Genomic DNA, 21,836 nt, shown 5'->3' on the forward strand with positions numbered 1-21,836 from the left:
TGAATTCAGTAGCACCTAGTATTAGAATGTATGCATATACAATAATTTATTTAATTACTCTACTATTGTTGGCTATTTTTTTAAAGACTTATTTATTTGAAAGACAGAGTCAGAGAGCGAGTGAGTGAGAGAGAGATAGAGAGAGATATTTTCCATCTGCTGGTTCACTCTCCAAATGGCCACAACAGCTGGAGCTGGACCAATCCAAAGCCAGGAGCCAGGAGCCAGGAGCTTCTTCTGGGTCTCCCACACGGGGTCAGGGGTTCAAGCACTTGGGCCACCTTCAGCTGCTATGCCACAGCTTCAGCACCATGGACATTTAGACTCATTCATTTTTCATTATAGTTAGTATCTAAGTGATGAGCATATCTATATATTGATTTGAATTTTTGATTATTTCTTTAGGATTATTCCCTAGAAAGGGAATTACTAGCTTAAAATACCTAAACTTTTTTTTCTGAAAACAAACAAACAAAAAACCTAACTCTAAAAATGAAAAAATCGCAGTCTTACCCATGAAAAGATATACTTTTTGTCAATATCACTATATAGACCCTTACATATACAATATGGAAATACAGTATAGGTCAGATAAAGTAACATTCTTTTGTTGAATTACTGTCTTCCGAAGTAGGTGTTGAGAGTAGAATTTGGGGGTGGCATTTGGCACAGCAGTTAAGATCTGGTTTGCGACACCTGCATCCCACATCAGAACGCCTGGATTTGGCTCCCAGCTCTACTCCTGACTCCAGCTTCCTGCTCACACGCACCCTCAGAGGCAGCAGATGCTGACTCAGGGAGTTGTGTCCCAGCATTCACACAGCAGACTGGACCGAATTGCTGGCTCCTGGCTGCAGTCTGGTCTGACACTTCCTCCTCCCCCTGCCATCATGAGCATTTGAGGAGTGAGCCAGAAAGTGTCTCTCTTTCTTTTTGAAAGGATTGATTTATTTATTTGAAAGTCAGAGTTACACACACATACACAGAGAGAGAGAGAGAGAGAAAGAAAGAAAGAGAGGTCTTCCATCTGCTGGTTCACTCCCCAATTGGCCGCAACGGCTGGAGCTGCACCCATCCAAAGCCAGGAGCCAGGAGCTTCTTCCAGGTCTCCCACGCAGGTGCAGGGCCCAAGGACTTGGGCCATCTTCCACTGCTTTCCCAGGCCATAGCACAGAGATGGATCAGAAGTGGAGCAGCTGGGACTAGAACTAGCACCCACATGGCATGCCAGCACTGCAGGTGATGGCTTTACCCGCTACGCCACAGCGACGGCCCCAATAAGTATCTTTAAAAAGGAAACAGCGTGTACACACACACACACACACACAGAGTTCCAATAAAAACCAACGTCCTTGCCCTCTATGACATATGTAATGTAATATATGACTCACATGTTTCTTCCCCTAAACTGGATCTCGAGCCATCCCCAGGGTCACCTATTGGCCCTTCTTCATTCCTTGAGATCCGTACTCTAAAGCCTGGACCACAAAGGCCCCTTCTGGAAGACTTCCTTCATTCCCCTTCACAAGGCTATATAATTTGGTGGCAGGAGGAAGTGGACATAGCCTTGACTTAGAAAGGGGCCGTGCTTGTGGTAGCCTGGTGCATCTAGGATATCCTCATTATCTCATGAATGCTGGAGCCCTGAGATTCTCACTGGGAGCCCTGGAGCCCTGCGATTCTTACAGGAGCCTGGGATTCTCACAGGATCTGATTCTTATTGGAGCCACAGGAGTGCCTGCTGCAGGAGACAGCAAAGCTGCTATTAAGATGCGTTAGTGCACTTCGCGTTGCTATAACAAAACACCTGAGGCTGGGTGCTAAAGTTCGAATAGGACATGGCTATGGTTAAATCCTGAAGTCCTAAACTGATGGTACAGAGAGGGTAGAAAGTTAATCCTGCTATGGCCCCTAAGAGTCCAGCCTAGTAGGAGGCCCTTTGGTCCCTAGTGGTGTGTGCCCTGGGAAGGAAATTCTCATGAGAACAGTGGTTGCAAAAGCAGAGTTGGGCCCATGACCTCTCTGCTGCTTGGCTCACTCTGTGGTCCTTATCGCACACATGCCCCAGCCTCGGACTGTGAACCAACTGAAAACCGATCTTGGACTGTGAACTTCCAAAACAAACCTCCTTCCTTCATTAGCCGCTCATTGTAGATAATACACTGGGTGACTTATACAAGAAATGGTTCTATGTGGCTCACCCTTCTGGTGGCTACGTGGTCCAACTAGCCCGCGCATCGTGGTGGGGACCCTGGGCTGTATCACAACAGAACCCAGAAGCAAAAGTGCACCCAGCTGCCCGCAGAAGGGGCAGGGGACCGAGGAGGGGCCAGGCTCCTTCCTCTGGAACAACTTGCTTTGGTGGGAACTACTCTACTTCTCCTGGAGACCAGCACGAATACCTTCACTAGAGAGCTTATAACCCGGTTGCCTCCCACTGTCAATGCCATTACATTGGGGACCACGCCGCCAACACATGGAGCTTCGGGGTACAGGCCATGTGTAAGTCGTAGCTAAGGGAAGACTGAACTCAGACAGAAGGAAACACGGATGTAACAGAATCTCTTACCCCGGAAGAGATGTGTCTACAGCACATGAAGAAAGCAAATGCGGAAAAAGTAGTGATGGCTAAGGAGCTCAGCAGCAGACACTCTGAAAATGACTTGTAAATAAGCACATTGAAAATCAGAAGACAGAAGGAATAACATTCATAAGTCTTGCAGGAACTATGGAAGGAGGTGCTTTCTGTTGTTGTCAATTAAGGTTCCCAAGCTTAGGAAGATGGAGAGACCAGCTCAGCGGTGGACAGCGAGTAGGTAGCAGAGCTGAGTGTCGCACCCACGGGAGTCTCCGAATCCAGTGTGCAACCACTGTGTGTTTAATCCTAGCAGCGTCCATAGGACAGAATTTCTTTGCATGTTTCAGAGTCTCCTGAAAAGAAGAAAACAAAAAAACACAACAGAATGGGACTTTTCTTTAAAACTACTTGAGGGGCCTGCATTGTGTTGCAGTGGGTTGGTCCACCACCTGAGACACTGGCATGCCGTATGGGCGCTGGTTCACGACCCAGCTGCTCCACTTCCAATCCAGCTCCCTGTTAATGTGTTTAGGAAAGCAGGGAAGGATGACCCCAAGTATTGGGACCCCTGCCACCCATGTGGGAGACCTGGAAGAAGCTTTTGGCTCCCAGCTTTGGTCTGGTCCAGCCCTGGTCCTTGTGGCCATTTGGGAAGTGAATCAGTGGATGGAAGATCTCTATTTATCTCTCTCTCTCTCTCTCTCTCTTTCTATAACTCTGCCTTTCAAATAAATAAAATTGTTAGAAAAGAAAATACTTGAGTAACGTTGATTCTATCCCTATCATATGGGGTTTAGATGGACTAAAATTTATTTCATAATTTCCAACTGAGTAAACAGTTTTGAGTATCTACAGCTTGCCCAACTCCCTGCTAGGAGCTGTGGGGGTTGGTGGTGGTGGGGAGAGAAAACAGTAAAATTTGCAGTCTATTCAAGGGGGAAAGACGGGGGCCCGTGTGCCAGGTCCACAGTGAGAAATGAATGGTGCAAGCAGGAAGAGGATCAGGATTCCAGAGAAAACAGGGGCCATCGGTGAAATGTGAGAAGGGTGTTGACGCACGTGTGTGGTCTGGATGTGGAAAGAGACTTCCAGAGAGCAGGGTAGCCTGCAGGAATGAAAGAGGCAGGGAAACCTGAACCATTTCCAGGCTTTGTGAAATTATCAGATGGATGGAGAGGGAAGGTTCCACTGAGTAGATGCTAAAATGCATTGTGTAGATCAGATTCAGACCCTATGATGCTTAGCAACTGTCATTGATTCCTGCGAACCCTGCTGTTAGGTGAAAAGCCATTATCTGAAGAAACATCTCCATTCATTTCAATAGGAAAAATGTGTTCTACATGAGCACCCAGAAACCCACACAGTGATTAGATAGAAAAGTCTAATCACTGACCAAGGTACTTTTAAAATATATATGTTTAGGGGCCGGCGCCGCGGCTCACTAGGCTAATCCTCCGCCTTGCGGCGCCGGCACACCGGGTTCTAGTCCCGGTTGGGGCGCCGGATTCTGTCCCGGTTGCCCCTCTTCCAGGCCAGCTCTCTGCTGTGGCCAGGGAGTGCAGTGGAGGATGGCCCAGGTGCTTGGGCCCTGCACCCCATGGGAGACCAGGAGAAGTACCTGGCTCCTGGCTTCGGCCGCAACGCAACGGCTGCAGTGGCCATTGGTGGGTGAACCAACGGCAAAAGGAAGACCTTTCTCTCTCTCTCTCCACTCTGCCTGTCAAAGATTAAAATAAAATAAAATAAAATTTATATGTTTAAAATTTATATATTTAGGGCAGGTGCCGTGGCTCACTTGGCTAATCCTCTGCCTTCAGTGCCAGAATCCCATATGGGTGCCGGGTTCTAGTCCCGGTTGCTCCTCTTCCAGTCCAGCTCTCTGCTGTGGCCTGGGAAGGCAGTGGAGGATGGCCCAAGTGCTTGGGCACCTGTACCCGTATGGGAGACCAGGAGAAGCACCTGGCTCCTGGCTTCGGATTGGTGTAACTCTGGCCATAGTGGCCATTTTGGGGGGTGAACCAACGGAAGGAAGACTTTCTCTCTGTCTCTCCCTCTCACTGTCTGTAACTCTACCTGTAAAATAAATAAATAAAAAATCTTAATAAAATAAAAATAAAATTTATATATTTATAAATATATAATATATTTACATATTTGTTTATTTGAACAAATATATGTTTATATATTTATAAATATTTATTTGAAAGTTGAATTTAGAGAGAGGAAGAGACAGAGAGAATCTTCCATCCTCTGGTTCACTCCCCAAATGGTCACAACACCCGTGGGGCCCTGCCCCCATGTGGGAGACCCAGAGGAAGCTCTTGGCTCCTGGCTTTAGCCTGGCCAGCCCTGGGGTTGTTGTAGCCATTTGAGGAGTGAACCGGTGGATGAAAGATCTCTCTACCTCTCTCTGTAACTCTGCCTTTAAAATAAATAAAATTAAGAGAGAGAGACAGAGAGAGACAGAGAGACAGCACATACCGTTCCAGCTTCCTGCTAATGCAGACCCTGAGAGACAGCAGGTGCTGGCTCAAGAGGTTGCCACTTACTGAGAGACCGGTCAGGTGCAGACCCAGTCATTGCGGGCATGTGGGGAGTGACCCAATGAGTGGGATCTCTCCTTCTCCCTCTCCCTCTTAAGTAATTTTTTAAAAAAAGACTTATTTATTTATTTGAAAGTCAGAGTTACACACAGAGAGAAGGAGAGGCAGAGAGAGAGAGAGAGAGGTTTTCCATCCACTGGTTCACTCCTCAATTGGCCGCAACGGCTGGAGCTGTGCCTGCCAATCCAAAGCCAGGACCCAGGAGCTTCCTCCAGGTCTTCCCATGCGAATGCAGGGGCCTAAGGATTTGGGCCATCTTTGACTGCTTTCCCAGGCCACAGCAGAGAGCTGAATCAGAAGTGGAGCAGCCGGGTCTCAAACCGGCGCCCACGTGGGATGCCAGCACTGCAGGTGTCGGCTTTACCCGTTATGCCACAGTGCCGGTTGCTCAAGTAATTATTTTAAAGAAGCAGAAGAAAGGATGCATACTCCACGTACATAATACCTTTCTGGCCATCTCCTCCATCAACCACCAGGAGCCATCTTCTCCTGAAGACCCCGTAAATCTTTAGTATATTCTATCTAAACTGTACTTGTTAACCTTCAGATCGTACCTTATCACTCACTGGGCACTTCAAAGTGTTTGGAAACAATGGAGCTAAAAATCAGTTTATTTTGTTACGAAAGATTGAAATCCATGCATATGGAGGGTCTTCAAAGAGTTCATAGGAAATAAGTATCATGAAAAAGTCATGACAGATTTCAAAAAACGTTTGCACAAAATAAACATCCTCTTTTTTAAAAAATGTTTATTTATTTATTTGAGAGGCAGCATGTGAGAAAGAGACAGACAGAGAGAGAGAATCTTCCATCCATCCTTTGGCTCACTCCCCAAATGGCCACAACAGTTGGAGCTGGGCCAGGCTGAAACCAGGAGTGAGGAGCTTCTTCCGGGTCTCCCTTGTGGGTGCGGGGGCCCAAGGACCTGGGCCATCTTCCACTGCTTTTCCAGGTGCATTAGCAGGGAGCTGGATTGGAAGTAGAGCAGTCGAGACAGGAACCGGTGCCCATATGGGATACCGGTGGTGCAGGCAGTGGCTTTACCTGCTACGCCACAGCGCTAGCCCCAGGCCCTACCTTACAATGTCATCACCTCAGGGGATTAGGACTTCAACATCTGAATTTTGGGGGACACAAGAATTCAGTACGTCTAAGCAAAGCAAAAACATTGTGGGGTCCTCCAAACGTGGAGACTGACCTCAGTCATCCTACAGGTGCTTCTTGTGGTACACTCATGAGTTTATTTTTGCCATCTATTTGCTATTTAGGACGTTGGAAGGTAAAGGAGTTGCATTAGAAAGAAGGAATCAGTTGCTTGAAAAGGGAGTACCTGAGTTCGAGCCTCAGCTCTGCTTCCAACTCCTGCTTCCTGCTAATGTGCACCCTGGGAGGCAGCAGGTGAGGCCATAGCCCACGTGCTTGGTCCCTAGCTTTCCGTGGGAGGCCCAGATGGAATTCCAGCCTCCTGGATTTGGCTTGGCCTAGCCCAGGCTGTTAAGGAGGCATCTGGGGAGTGAACCATTAAATGGCACATCTCTGTTTCTGTCTCTGTCTCTCTGCCTCTCGAATAAATGAAATAAATAAATTGTAGAATATTTAAGAAATAACACACACACACACACACACACACACCTGCTTCCACTTTGTTTGCAGCATGCGTCTGTCCATAACCTACCCTTCTCCCTGAGGGTGAACAGGGGCAGGCCTCAGTCCGCAGAGACAGCGTTGCTCGCCTTCTGTCAACACCCAACAGGTTAATGATGTGGATTGCAGACTACCATGCAGCACGTGGTGATAATAGTTGTGGTCTTATGAAGAATGGGGTGCCTTTCCTGTGTTTGATCTCCTTGGCAAATACCTTCTCTTGGCCCTGTTGACCTTGTTTTCCGAAACAGCCCTGACACAATTGCCAGGCCCGCCTTTCTTGCTATAGCAAGAGTTGTTTGTTTGATCTTCTAGTTTGATATGCAAACTAAGACAAACATTGACTTGTCTTTTCCACTTGATACCTCTAATACATGAATGACTCACCCCCCTGAAGAGCCACTCACTGCTTAGAGTGGCTATGGTGAACTGTGTTTGGGTTACTGGAGGGAGTGCCTGGTTAATCATAGTTTACATTTCCCTCCTTCTTTTGTTGATTTAAACAGGGTTGTCCGCACCAGAGATAGCTTTAAAATTAGTAAAGGGAAATCTCCCAATAAAATGTTGTTTACTGCAAGCTTTCCAGATCACAGGATTTTATTTGCTAAAATATGAAGTAAAGAGGAAGGAGAAGGAAGAAAAACCAAACTAACATCAGGCAGTACAGGAAATGAAGTCCTGGGGCCAGCACTGTGGCGGCACAGCAGGTAAAGCCGCTGCCTGCATTGCCGGCATCCCATATAGGCGCTGGTTCAAGTTCTGGCTACTCCACTTCTGATCCATCTCTGTGCTATGGCCTGGGAAAGCAGTGAAAGATGGCCCAAGTCGTTGGGCCCCTGCACCCACGTGGGAGACATTGAAGAAGCTCCAGGCTCCTGGCTACAGATTGGCACAGCTCTGGCCATTACAGCCATTTGGGGAGTGAACCAGTGGATGGAAGACCCCTCTCTCTCTCTGCCTCTGCCTCTCTGTGACTCTGCCTTTCAAATAAATAAATAAATCTTAAAAAAAAAAAAAAAGAAAGAAAGAAAGAAAGAAATGAAGTCCTGGCATACTGTCCTGTTCTCCAGATGCAATTCCCCTGAATTTTGTCTTTTTAGGTCTGGTTAAAAATCTTTTCCCAAAGGCGTGTTACGCACTGTTTGTCTCCATCAAAACGAACAGAACGTAATGTGAGGTTGAATTGCCTAATTGAATAATAACTCGTGCAGAATGAAGGGGCTTCCCAAATGTTTACTGATGTGCAACTAGTCTATTAAGTCATTAGTTAGGTTTTCATCATTTTATTGTTGATAATAAGAGTGATGATAATAATTAGCTATGCAGGAGTGGCACGGGAACCCTAAAGAATTGTGGGTTCCTCAATAGGTTACAGGGTCCATCTCAATTACTAATTCAGTCTGGAATAACAATAGCAAAACAATTACATCCAAAGTGTTCGTGTCCTTATATACATTCTAGTTCTCAGACCCAGGATCTCATGCGATTTACATATTTTCCAACCTTCATATAGAACACAAGGACCCAGATTGAAGAGTTTTTAATAATGAATGCATGAAAACCAAGACTACACATGTATATTAATGAGTAGACAACAATGTTAATGGCTACATGCCTTTCTATTGTGCGTCCTCATTACACACTGTGTTGGCAGCTGCTGTTTGCAAACTAAACTTGGTCTCCCCATTGAACAGAACAAGAACAGCAAGGTGCGTGTGACAGGTGTCTTGGTCAAGGTCTCAGAAGCAAACTGGGATATGGAATTCCTGGCCCCGGAGCTCAGGTTGTTGCTGGCTTCGCCTCTGCTGCTTCTGATCTGTTGCCTGGAGACAGTGCTTCCTAACCCAGCAGCATAATATTTGCAGAATAAGCTATGACCAGTATAGTTTTTGAGGGGAACTCAAATTCTTGTTAAATCAGTTCTTTGGATTCTACATGTAGAAGAAATAAATCCTTGGGGCCAGCGTTGTGGCGCAGCGGATTAATGCCCTGGCCTGAAGCACCAGCATCCCATATAAGCACCGGGTAGTGTCCCGGCAGCTCCACTTCGGATCCAGCTCTCTGCTGTGGCCTGGGAAAGCAGTGGAGGATGGCCCAAGTCCTGGGGCCCCTGCACCTGCATGGGAGACCTGGAAAAATCTAGCTCCTGGCTTCAGATCAGCTCAGCTCCAGCCATTGCAGCCAACTGGGGAGTGAACCATCGGATAGAAGACCCCTCTCTCTCTCTCTCTCTCTCTCTCTCTCTCTCTCTCTGCCTCTCCTCTCTCTGTGTAGCTCTGACTTTCAAATAAATAAAAATAAATGTTTAAAAAAAATCCTCATGCTATCAGAGACATACCCCTTCAGGAGCCTGTGGGCTCTTGCCTCATATTCAGAGATGAATTTTGAATACTGGCATAAATGAACAAGGCAGCAGGATAGGTTCTAAGCTTTTTATTCAGTGAGAGAAATGCATAGGAGAGTGAGGGTTCTAACCAAGAAAGAAAGGGAAATCTGGATTCATACTGAGCACCAGGAGCCAGCCACAGGGAGGAGGATGTAAGCCAGGAAGCATGGGGCAGGTGACCAGAAGGCCACGCACCCCAAAGGCACAGGGGCAGGGCAGCAAGCAGTCCAGGGAAAGAGGGAGAAAAGGCGCCAAAAAGGCCAAAAGGCTGGGCCCACCCCACTTCCAAAGGGGAGTGGTTAATTAGTCTGATTGGCCGGTGGGCACACAGGTGTGGTCAGATAGGAGCATGATGTCACACAGGGGATGTGGAGAGGCGTGGTCTTCCAGCTCACAGACCTGATCAGTTTTATCTTATATGCCTGCCTCCAACACTCAGAAGCAACCATATAGTTTGAGGAGACTGGATTCTCTCAAGGTTTGAAAGAAGAATGCTTGGGGGTGGGCATTTGGCACAGCAGTTAAGGTGCTGCTTGGGTTGCTAACATCCAGCATCAGAAGGCATGGGTTCAAGTCCTGGCTACTCTGCTTCGGATCTAGTTTCATGCTAAGCACACCTTGGGATGCAGACGGTGATGGCTCAAGCACTTGAGTCCCTGACACATGCCTGGGAGATCTGGGTGTAGTTCCTGGCTCCTGAATTCCGTCTGCTGCAATCCTGGTTGTTGTGGACCTTTGGGAGGGAACCAGTAGATGGAAGATCTCTCTGTCTCCCTGCCTCTCAAATAAAGCAAAAATAAACAAACCAGGAGGAATGCTTCTCCTAAGAATTCACTAACTTCCTCTTTCTCTGCGAGTTCTGTCTTTTGCAGAATTTTTAGTCATTTTTTAAAGATTTATTTATTTATTTATTTGAAAGGCAGAGTTACAGAAAGGTAGAGGCAGAGAGAGAGAGAGAGAGAGAGAGAGAGAGAGAGGTCTTCCATCTGCTGGTTCACTCCCCAGTTGGCTGCAATGGCTGGAGCTGAGCTGATCCAAAACCAGGTGTCAGGAGCTTCTTCCGGGTCTCCCATGCAGGTGCAGGGCCCAAGGACCTGGGCCATCTTCTACTGCTTTCCCAGGCCATAGCAGAGAGCTGGATTGGAAGTGGAGCAGCCAGGACTCGAACTGGTGCCCGTATGTGATGCCAGCACTGCAGGTGGTGGCTTTACCTGCTATGCCACAGCACCGGCCCCAGTCATTTCCTTTTTTTTTTTTTTTTTTTTTGACAGGCAGAGTGGACAGTGAGAGAGAGAGACAGAGAGAAAGGTCTTCCTTTTGCCGTTGGTTCACCCTCCAATGGCCGCCGCGGCCGGCGCGCTGCGGCCGGCGCACCGCGCTGATCCGATGGCAGGAGCCAGGAGCCAGGTGCTTTTCCTGGTCTCCCATGGGGTGCAGGGCCCAAGCACCTGGGCCATCCTCCACTGCACTCCCTGGCCACAGCAGAGGGCTGGCCTGGAAGAGGGGCAACCGGGACAGAATCCGGCGCCCTGACCGGGACTAGAACCCGGTGTGCCGGCGCCGCTAGGCGGAGGATTAGCCTAGTGAGCCGCGGCGCCGGCCGTCATTTCCTTTTTAAGAGCTGATCTCAATATATCACAGCCAAAAGGAATCCATTCCCCTAGGAAGAAATAGTAATGAGAAAATTTTGAAAACAACAGGAAAAAATAGCTGATAATAGTTGATCATCTACTTGTAACTGTGAACCAAGAACTCTGGCACCAGTACGCGACTGTGATGCTCTTGACTTTGTCTTAGACTCATGCAGTGTCTATAGACCTGAGCATTCATTCCACCCCAGACCCGGCTGTCTTTTCTGTTACCTTGGGAATGCTGCTCCCAGGCTATGATTTTGCTTTGACACAAAGCAGGGAGAGTAATTGTGGTTCACCTTCCATTGATTAGGAGAGGGACATTCCCGCACCTGGCACATGGTAAGTGCTCTGTGTCAGCTATCATTACCTCCAGAGTTAACCAAGAAAGAATGGGAGGGCTGGCGCTGTGGCATAGTGGGCTAAGTCTCCACCTGCAGCGCCGGCATCCCATATGGGTGCCGGTTCCAGTCCCAGCTGCTCTACTTCTGATCCAGCTCTCTGCTGTGGCCTGGGAAAGCAGCAGAGGATGGCCCAAGTGCTTGAGCCCCTGCACCCACATGGGAATCTGGATGAGACTCCTGGTTTCCGTCTGGCCCAGCCCCAGCCTTTTGGGAAGTGAATCAGCAGATGGAAGACCTCTCTCTCTCTCTCTCTCTCTCTCTCTCTCTCTCTCCCCTTGCTTTCTCTCTATCATTGTGCCTTTCAAATTAATAAAAATGAATCTTTTTAAAAAAAGGTCTTCCATCTTCTGGTTCATTCCCCAAATACCCACAACAGCTGGAGCTGCTCCAAGCTGAAGCTGAGAGCTGGGAGCTGGGAGCTGGGACTTTAATCCAGGTTTTCCCCATGGTGGGCAGGAGCCCAACTCCTTGAGCCAGCACCACTGCCTCCCACGGTGTGCACAGCCAGGAAGCTGGAATGAAGGGCAAAGCTGCGACTCAAACACAGGCACTCTGCTAGGGGACCACTGTGCCGAATGCCTGCCCTAACCCCGTCGTTATCTGATGAAGAAACTGGGGTGCAAGGAGAATAAATGATTCATTCAAGGCCTCCAAGGCAGAGAGTGCCAAAGTTAACACTGGTCCCTGGAGTCAGGATGCGCCAGCCAGCCTCTGATGGTGGGAGGAGGCGTGTGAGCAGAGGTGGAGCTCATGGGTGGGAGGCACAGACGTAAAAAGCTGTGAGAGCCAAAGCACAGGGTGTGCATTTGTGTTTGGGTGCTAGTGGGAGCAGGTTGTGTGTGCCGAGGTGGAAGTGGAGCCATGGAGTGACCTGAGCCCCGCAGAGCCCCGCTGTGAATACATCTGATGGACAGCGAAGGATGCGAATGGTGCTCGGCCAGGGAAACAGGATTGCCAAGCATCCCAGAGAGAGAGAGAGAGAGAGAGAGAGAGAGAGAGAGAGAGAGAGGTGCTGCAAGGGTGTGAGAGCGGGCGATGGCTTGGAGGTTGGAGAAACGCAGCTCCCTGATGGACCCCACGGCCGTACCTGCCGCTCCAACCTATTTACAGGGGCACCTGCTCCTGGTGTAGCTCCGATAGGACTGGCTCCAGATCCTGCTGGCTGCCAGCCATGGGAGGATCAAGGCAGGCTGTGGGTGGCGGGGTGCTTTCTAGGAATACCATAAGTCCAAGGATTCAACCATTTGCAGATGAAAAAAATAGATGCCTCTGTACTGAACACATCCAGACTTGCGTTTCCTTATCATTACTCCTTAAGCAGTATGCTGTAGCAACTATTGACAGAGCATTTACACTGTGTTAGGCATTGTAGATAATCTAGCGATGATTTCAGTCTATGGGAGTGGTGGGTATTATGGCACAGCAGGTTAAGCCCCGTCAATTCAACCAAGGAACCAATGCCTGTAGAACATGGAGTACCCAGAATGTTCTGTGAGTAGCTGGGTCACACGGTCTTGCAGCTGAGGACAGAGAACGGAGCAGTCTGTCTGAGGGGCTTGATGGAGATTCTGCAATGGGCAGAATCTGACTTTTCCTTAAATCCAGATTCTCAGTTCGGTAGCTGTTCTGTGTAGGGGAGGACCCCAGCAGAGGAGGGAACTCGGGCCTCTGTGGAAGGACCCAGCTGTTGGCAATCAGGGCTCTGGGGAGGGCCTCCAGCCTTGGGGCTGACACCCTTAATAACCCTGTTCTTCATTACGACTAATAAACCTGGTCTTTGTCCAGGGTGATGCACGCTCCTGTCCAAGTTGCTGTAGTTCAGAGACTGCCTGGAACAGCCACAGGACCTAGTCTGAAATTCCAGCGAAGGTGCTACGCTTTGAATACCATTAGTCACCCAAACTCATACAGAGTCTGACTCCCAGTCACGAGGAAGGTAAGACTTAACCCAATGATGGTGTTTACAGGTGTGGTCTTTGGAAAGCGAATGGATTAGAATTAGAGTTAGGTCATTGAGGTGCAGCAGCCATGACGTAATCCTGGTGGTTGTTTGGGGAGGGAGGGAGAGAGAGAGAGAACAGTGTGATGATATAGACAGACATACCGCGGGGTGCTTTGTGTTACATCAGGCCTATGCCAGCCAGAAAACCATCTCCAGAGGCCAAACCAATGGGGTTTACACAGTCTTGGACTGTGACCCTCCAGAACCATGAGCCAAAAATAGTGCTATTTCATTTATAGAATTAGGCTGCCTCAAATATTTAATTATAGTAATAAATTTAAAAACCCCAGCTAATTTAGCAGGGCTTCTATTGTTTTCCCAATCAAAAGGAAGACTCCTCAGGCGTGCACTTTTTGTGCTTTGACATCTCCGTTTTTCCTCCCTCAACATCATCATGATGCTCTTTTTTTTTTTAATTTTTATTTATTTGAAAGAGTTACAGAGAGAGGCAGAGGCAGAGAGAAAGGTCTTCCATCTGCTGGTTCACTCCCGGGATGGCCACAATGTCCGGAGCTGCGCCCATCCAAAGCCAGGAGTCAGGAGCCTCCTCTGGGTCCCCCATGTGGGTGCAGGGGCCCAAGGACTTGGGCCATCTTCCACTGCTTTCCCAGGCCACAGCAGAGAGCTGGATCGAAAGTGGAGCAGCTGGGCTAGAACTGGCATCCATATGGGACGCCGGCACTGCAAGTGGCAGCTTTACCCACTACGCTACAGCACCAGCCCCTGTTTATTTATTTCAAAAGCAAAGTGACAGAGGGAGTTCTTTCCTCCTCTGGTTCACTCCTCAGATGGTTGCAACAGCCAGTACTGGGCCAGGTTGAAGCCAGAAATTCCATCTGGGTCTCCCACCCGGGCAGCAGGAGCCCAAGGACTTGGGTTATCTTCCACTGCCTTCCCAGGTGCATTAGCAGAGACCTGGATCAGAAGCAGAGCTGCTGGGATTCAAACCGGTGTGTTTTTTTTTTTTTTTTTTTTTTTCCAGGCAGAGTGGACAGTGAGAGAGAGACAGAGAGAAAGGTCTTCCTTTGCCGTTGGTTCACCCTCCAATGGCTGCCGCGGCCAGCACGCTGCGGCCGGTGCACTGCGCTGATCCGATGGCGGGAGCCAGGTGCTTCTCCTGGTCTCCCATGGGGTGCAGGGCCCAAGCACTTGGGCCATCCTCCACTGCACTCCCTGGCCACAGCAGAGAGCTGGCCTGGAAGAGGGGCAACCGGGACAGAATCCGGCGCCCTGACCGGGACTAGAACCCGGTGTGCCGGCGCCGCAAGGCGGAGGATTAGCCTAGTGAGCCGCGGCGCCGGCCAAGCTGGTTCTCTTATATTGGATGCTGGTGTTACAGGCAGTAGCTTAACCTGCTGCATCACAATGCCAGCCCCTGAGAGAGCATCATTTTAATTGTTATTATTAGTAATAATTGGGAGACAATTTAATGCATTAGATAGATCGTTGTCTAGAGACTCGGGATGTCATCGTGGTTCTGTTATTAGCCATCTAAGCAACTTGGAGACATCATTTTCTCTAAGGGCCTTGCTTCCGTCATCTGTGTGCCTGGTGATTTCTCTGCAGGGTATCATTTAAACAGACCACAATATGAAGTGTGTTCCCTGGAGCCGTGTGACGCAAGGGCCTTGCACTTACTTGCTAGCTTACCTCAACGGCAGAGTCTGCTAAGAACCATGACGTCTTCAGCTCGGAGTCCGTGCTGTCTGATCAAGGGGGCATCATCAAGGCGTACTCCAGGAGTTGGCGGGATGTGCTTGAAATCAATGATGAGACGTCCACGGGGGAATTAGCCTGCTCTGTGGATATGAGCTTTACGCCTGACATGCTGTATTGGTTGTCAACTGGGAAGCAGTGAACACAAACCTTCCAGGCAACAGGGTGCTTACCCATCTTCTGAGGTTCTCGTCTCTAGAGAGGCTGGCCAAATGGGCTCACCGCTGCAGTCCTGACCTCCACGGACTGCCAGAGATAATGTTTGGCAGGCTATTGGAACATCAAAGGCAGTTGGGGTGAGTGGGACAGACAGCCGGTGCTGAGAAAAACTCAAGGCTCTCTTCCATATACAGGTGAGTTAACTACCAGGGGCTGTTGCCTAGCAACACGTTCCCGCCCCTTTCACATCATCTTCAGTGTGCTGATTGCCTTCCTGTGGCATCTCTTCTCTCCTCTCTTGATATTGGCTTGATGTTTGCTATGAATCATGTTTCACTTAGACACAGTATGTGTTGAGTGGTGTGTAGCGTTAGAAGTTCAAGAGCCTATCGGCTTGCTAGTGTCATTGGGAAAACACGCTGTTCAGGCGTCTCCTTACAAAGCTCATTGCCCACTCTCGACCGTATGACAGAAGTAGATATTTAGAACGGAAGATGAGTGTTTAAAAAGGAAACACTTGGGGCCAGCGCTGTTGTGTGGTGGGTAAAGCCACTGCCTGCAGTGCCAGCATCCCATATGGGCACTGGTTCAAATCCCAGCTGCTCCACTTCCAATCCAGCTCTCTGCTGTGGCCTGGGAAAGCAGTGGAAGATGGCCCAAGTCCTTGGGCCCCTGCACGCAAGTGGGAGGCCCGGAGGAAGCTCCTGGCTCCTGGCTTTGGATGGGCGCAGCTCCAGCCATTGCAGCCATCTGGGGAGTGAACCAGCGGATGGAAGACCTCTCTCTCTCTCTCTCTCTCTCTCTCTCTGTCTCTCCTTCTCTCTGTGTGTAACTCTGACTTTCAAATAAACAAATCTTTAAACATTTTTTGAATTTGTTTTATTCATTAATTTTAAGTAAAATAAGAAATATTCTTCAGGTGTGACCTAAAATCACTTTAAAAAAAAACACTTTATTTATTTATTTGAGAGGTAGAGCTACAGACAGTGAGAGGGAGAGACAGAGAGAGGTGCCTTCCTTCCGTTGGCTCACTCCCCAGATGGCCACAGTGGCCAGAGCTGTGCCATTCCAAGTCAGGAGCCAGGAGCCAGGAGTCAGGAGCTAATTCCAAGTCTCCCACATGGGTGCAGGGGCCCAAGGACTTGGGCCATCTTCTAATGCTTTCTCAGGCCATAGCAGAGAGCTGGATTGGAAGAGGAACAGCCAGAACTGGAACCGGCACCCATATGGGATGCCGGCACTGCAAGTGGAGAATTAACCTACTGCGCCATGGCACCGGCCCCTAAAATCACTTTTCATACTGCACATATACATATGCCATACTTTGTGAAACAAAGCACCGATTAAATGTTGAGTATTACTACTACTTATAGATTTTCTCTATTTCTTTTCATTTTCATTTGAAAAACAGAGATAACAAATAGGCAGAGAGAGAGAGAGATTTCCAAGCCTGCTGGTTTCCTCCTCAGATGCCAGAGGAGCTGGACTGGGGTGAGGCTCAAACCAGGAGCCTGGAACTCTGTCTGGGTCTCCCCTGTGGGTGCAGGGGCCCAAGGACTGGAGCCATCACCTACTGTCCTAGGTCTGTGTCAGCAGGACCCGGAAGTGGGGGCAGAGCCAGGGCTGGCATCTGATAGAAGAGGCCAGAGTTCCCAGCGTCATTTTAACTGCTGTGCTAAATACCATCCGTGAACTTTATGACTGATATTTATTTTGGGGGGCACAGGATTCAAAAGTTCCCTTTAGTAATGCAGGTGGTGAATTCGTAGTTCTATATTTAGATAAACCACCAGGAAACTTGACTTTCTGTACCATGAGAACCCTTTAGGAAAAAAAATTTATTTGACCTTTCTTTAAAGGTCACTGCTGCTAGGCAACACCTTTCTCTTGCTATGTTAACCACATTGGTCAAATTTTATTAAAGCTCCTGTCTTTCCCAAGGGGTCGGGTGCGGGAGGGGGAGGAACACACCCTGCTTCTGTTGAACATTGGTGGTAGGGCTGGAAGCAGGCAGTACAGCAGGATTCAATACCGCAGGTTGGTGAATTTCCTTCCCTTCTCTGGCACATCTGTGGGGTCATGTGTTGCAGCCAGAGAGCAGTGGATTGGAAAATGAGAAGTTCTGAGTTGCAGCCTGGGGCCTGCTTACCTGCTCACTGGCCCGCCTCCCCGGCTTAGGGCCCCGTTTGTCAAACCGGTTATAGCGGGAGTCTGGTCTGCAGCAGCCGGGAGGATCAGATTTCAGAAGGGGGAGCTGTTCTGCCCCCTCCTCCCCCCTGAGCAGGTCCCATCCCACGTGGCAGGTTACTTCCTTTCAATGTATTGGTTTTAAAACCGTTGTGGCGAGGAAGCTCCTACCACTGCGATGCAAGCGATGTTCTGCCTTCCAGAGCTGTCTCTCTCTCTCTGAGTTCCACGGGAGACTGAAGCGTTCAGACACAAATCCAAACCCCAGCCTCACTTCCTCAGGTGGCTAATGAATCCAATGAGGAGTTGCTTCTAATTACCAGCTGTCTCCTGACAGCAGGGTTATCTGCATCCACCCATGACTAGCAAATTCATAATGTATGAAGCCCTACGCAGCCACTTGCTCTAAGAGCCCTCATTTCGAGAGCTGATGTCTTCAAGCCCAAGGGTGCTTCATGGGCTAGTTTAGTGACGGTGATGGGCCTTGCACAAAAGGAAGTAGCTTCCTAACTCAGCTCACCTCGAAAGCAATCTACCCTGGTTCCTTTCTCCCAACGCCAGGGGAAGCCAAGGCTGGGGTTACAGGAATACACCCACCTCTTGAATCTCACTACATTTGACTTCTTTTTTATTATTACTTTTAGTCAATTTATTTATTTGAAAGGCAGAGTGACAGAGCAAAAGAGAGAGAGGGAGAGACACAGAGAGGTCTTCCATCAACGGGTTCACTCTCCAAATGGCTGCAACAGCTGGGGCTGGGCCAGGTGGAAGCCAGGAACCAAGAACTCCTCTGGGTCTCCCATGTGGACACAGGGGCACAAGGACTTGGGCCAGCTTTCTGGCCTTCCCAGGTGCATTAGCAGGGAGCTTGATTGGGAGCAGAGCAGCTGGGACTCAAACTGGTGCTCTGACGTCAGTTCCTCAATGTACTGCGCTATGATGCTCGCCCCTCGACTTGCTTCTTGAAGCCAAGATACCCCAACGCATTTTTCAGCTTTGCGAATAACAGTGGTACGTATCCTCTATGAGAATACTTAAGAAAGTTAAAGGAAAATGGAATTTAAAGACAAATTGACTTTAACGCAAAGAAAAAATTGAAATTATATATTTATACAGGGTCTTCAGGAACTTCATGGAAATGTATACTGTGCAAACACCGTGCAAGGGTTTTGAAATTTTTCCTGTTATCTCACATATTAGTGGTCAATAGCTAGTACTTCTTTCTTGGTTGCAGCTATTTGATCTTCCAGTTTCTCAAGAAAGTCACGGGCAAAGGCCCATTAGGCAGAGGACTCTTGTTTCTGGAAGATTCGGCCACAGGTTTAGAGCAGACTGCAGTCACGGTTTCTAAGAACGGGCTGCCCTTGGGTCTGAGAGGCCGCCGAACTTCCGAAATCATGTGGGTGCCCATTGCATAACTCCAGTTACACCTCAGAAAACACTCTGGGAAACATGGATTTAATTCATGGGCAACTATTAGCTAAGGAAAGACAGGCAGTCTCAAGGACCCTGACTTAAAATCCTCTTGGAGTGGGAAAAAAAGCCACAGCCTATGTGATGTCAGAGCTTGGTCAACTTATGAGACCTGGGATCCATGTGGTGGCTCCACCCATGATCTGAGGGCAGTCACCTAACTTCTTTGTGCATCAGTTTTCTGAATGGAAAAGAAGGAGAACAAAACTCTTGCTAAGGGGGCCAGCATATTGGCATAGCTGGTTGAGTTTCCTCCTGCAATGCCAACGTCCCATATGGGCACGGGTTTGAGTCCCGACTTCTCCATTCCCATCTAGCTCCCTGCTTGTGCATCTGGGGAGGTAGAGGAAGATGGTCCAAGTGCTTGGGGCCCTGTATCCACATGATAGACCTGATTGGGGTTCCTGGCTCCTGTATTCAGCCTGGCCAACCCAGGCCATTGCTGCCATTTTGGGGCTGGGGGGGGGGGTGAACCAGTGGATGGAAGATCTCTCTTTCTCTCTCTCTCTCTCTCTCTCTCTGTCTGTCTCTGTCTCTGTCTCTCTCCTTCTCTTTTTGTAGCTCTGCCTTTCAGAAAAATGGGTAGATCTTTGGGGAAAAAATACTGATAGGGTTCCTTCTGGCTCTAAGAGTCAATGGTTTAATTACCAGAGTACTTCAAAAAGCGCATGGACAATGGAATTCAAAGATAAGTTCATGTCTTGAAATCCATGCACAGCTTTCCCATGATGCTTATTTTACATGGACTTTTGGATGGCTCCTCATATGCATGGACTTCAACCTTTTGCACATCAAAACAAGCTGATCTGTTGAACTCATCTTGCATAAACATTTGGAGTGTACCCCTCCAAGTCTTTACTTCTAGAAGTCCACATATTGCTTGGAATAGTGAAGTCATATTTCTATCACAAGGTCTGGCAATTAATGCCAGCCATGAAATTAAGTTTCCGGGGTCTGATCCCTCACCCCCACCCTGCCAGACATGTCAGCACTGCATTTCATTTTCTCTTTCTGGACTTAGAATTCCTTGTCTGAAGGACAAGGCTCTCGCCTCCACTCCCACCTGTTTGGCTGGTGTTACTGCTTTGTGCTGGCACCGAAAACATTTCATAAGCGCTGGAGCCAGCGAGCTTTCGACTCAGATTCCAGCTAGCCTGGTTACTCTGTGAGTGACTTTCAGTAATTATTCCAGGTATCCTCTTGTGTAATCTAGAGATAAAAACGCCCTAGCATGTGGAATTCCCGAGAGGATTAAGTCCCCTCAGCATCCCAAAGGCATCGAATGGCTCACGCATTCAAAACTCATCATTCCACTGGTTCTGCTAGATTTCTGGATGACTCGTCTTGCAAGTTAGAGGTTCTGTTTCGCTGCCGCTTTTCTCTGTGACTTTAATTCCTTTTCTTTATCCCACCTAAGCCTTTGGCTTCCTGGGCCGTAACATGAAGATCTCATCCTCGCTAAATACGGGATCCTTGAATACTAATGCCAGCGTCCCCCTCTCTGACGACCACCTCCTAGCAATTCCTGAGCCTCAGCAAGGACCCTGATCCTCCCTCCCAACATCTCTTCGTTAGCGCTTTGTCCTATTTTCCCCTCCCCTTCTTGTTCAATACAACAGCCCATCAGTAGCCACAGCCCATCACTGTGTCACCTCCTGCATATACCGGAAACTTCATAGGAGCTCTCCTCAATGGCTCTCTCATCTAGGAAATGGTGCACTCTTATTTAAATCCAGTTCTTGGGGCTGGAGCTGAGGGGTAGCAGGTAAAGCCACTGTCTGCAGTGCCAGCATCCCATATGGGCACCGATTCTAGATCCAGCTCCCTGGTATGGCCTGGGAAAGCAGTGTTTTATGGCCCAAGTCCTTGGGCCCTTGCACCCTTGTAGGAGACCCAGAGGAAGCTCCTGGCTCCTGGCTTCAGATCAGCGCAGCTCCGGCCATTGTGGGCAATTGGGGAGTGAACCAGTGGACAGAGGAGCCCACGCCCCCACTTTGTCTCTCTGCCTCTCCTGGTCTCTGTGTAACTCTGACTTTCAAATAAATAAATAAATCTTTTTTAAAAAATAAAAAATATATAAATCCAGTTCTCTGATTCCTCTGTGTCTCCACTTGAACAGTTACTGCTGGATAGTATCATGTATTACTTGCATTTCATGCCCATAAATCTCAACTGTATGTTCAATGCCATCCAGAAACTCTGTTAGGTTTCCATAGTCTAGTAGCTTTCCCAGTGTTGAATATGACCATTCACACATTCTTCACCCCCTCCCCCCAATTTTTTGCATTCCACCCATTTGTTTCCTTTTTCAACTAAAGAAAGAAAAACCCTCTAGCGTATATGTACTCTCTTCTCTGCCCATGTCTTCTCAAACTTCTTACTTTTAAAAAAAAGTTTACTTATATATTTTTATTTATTTGAGAGGCAGAGTGATGGCAGAGTGATTGACAGAGAGAGAGGAAGGAAGAAGAGAGAGAAAGAGAGAGACAGAAAGAGAGACAGAGAGAGAGAGAGAGAGACAGAGAGACTGAGAGAGACGGACAGAGACCGAGAGATCGTCTGTCTGCTGATTCACTCCTCAAATGGTTGCAAAGGCTGGGGCTGGGCCAAGCTGACACCAGGAACCTGGAACTCCATTCAGGTTGCCTATGTGAGTGGCAAGGACCCAAGCACTTGGGCCACCTTCTGCTGCTTCCTCAGGTGCATTAGCAGGGAGCTGGATCAGAAGCAGAACGGCTGGGACTTGCATCAGCACTCCAGTTTGGAATGCAGCATTGGAAGCGGTGGCTTAACCAGTTACACCACAGCGCCGTCCACTTCTCCCATAGTCTTCCTATTGAAGGAAGGCCAGTGCCTCTGCTTCGGCCTTGGGATTCATGTCCTCTCACTTACTCCAAGGCTTTATTCTTGCTCTATTGTGCCTTTCCCACCCCCACCTCCACCATAAGACTTTTTGCAACCAGGTCACAGAGGCCCTGGGCTGCAATAACCAACAAGATGACATTCCTTCCCTGAGGCCGTCCCAGCAGACAGGCAGGTGAGCAGCTGCAAAA

The 21,836-nt window shown here is 48.6% G+C and overlaps 1 long non-coding RNA gene across 1 annotated transcript; it reads left to right on the plus strand.

Annotated features, from left to right (window-relative positions):
• Positions 1–13,023: 13,023 nt before the first annotated feature.
• Positions 13,024–15,968, plus strand: LOC127482831 (uncharacterized). The gene is made up of 3 exons (XR_007908668.2): positions 13,024–13,182; positions 14,815–15,317; positions 15,743–15,968. It is a non-coding gene; the product is annotated as an uncharacterized lncRNA (long non-coding RNA).
• The last annotated feature ends 5,868 nt before the right edge of the window (positions 15,969–21,836 follow it).

This window comes from Oryctolagus cuniculus, chromosome 1, assembly GCF_964237555.1.
Source record: "Oryctolagus cuniculus chromosome 1, mOryCun1.1, whole genome shotgun sequence".
NCBI lineage: Eukaryota > Metazoa > Chordata > Mammalia > Lagomorpha > Leporidae > Oryctolagus > Oryctolagus cuniculus.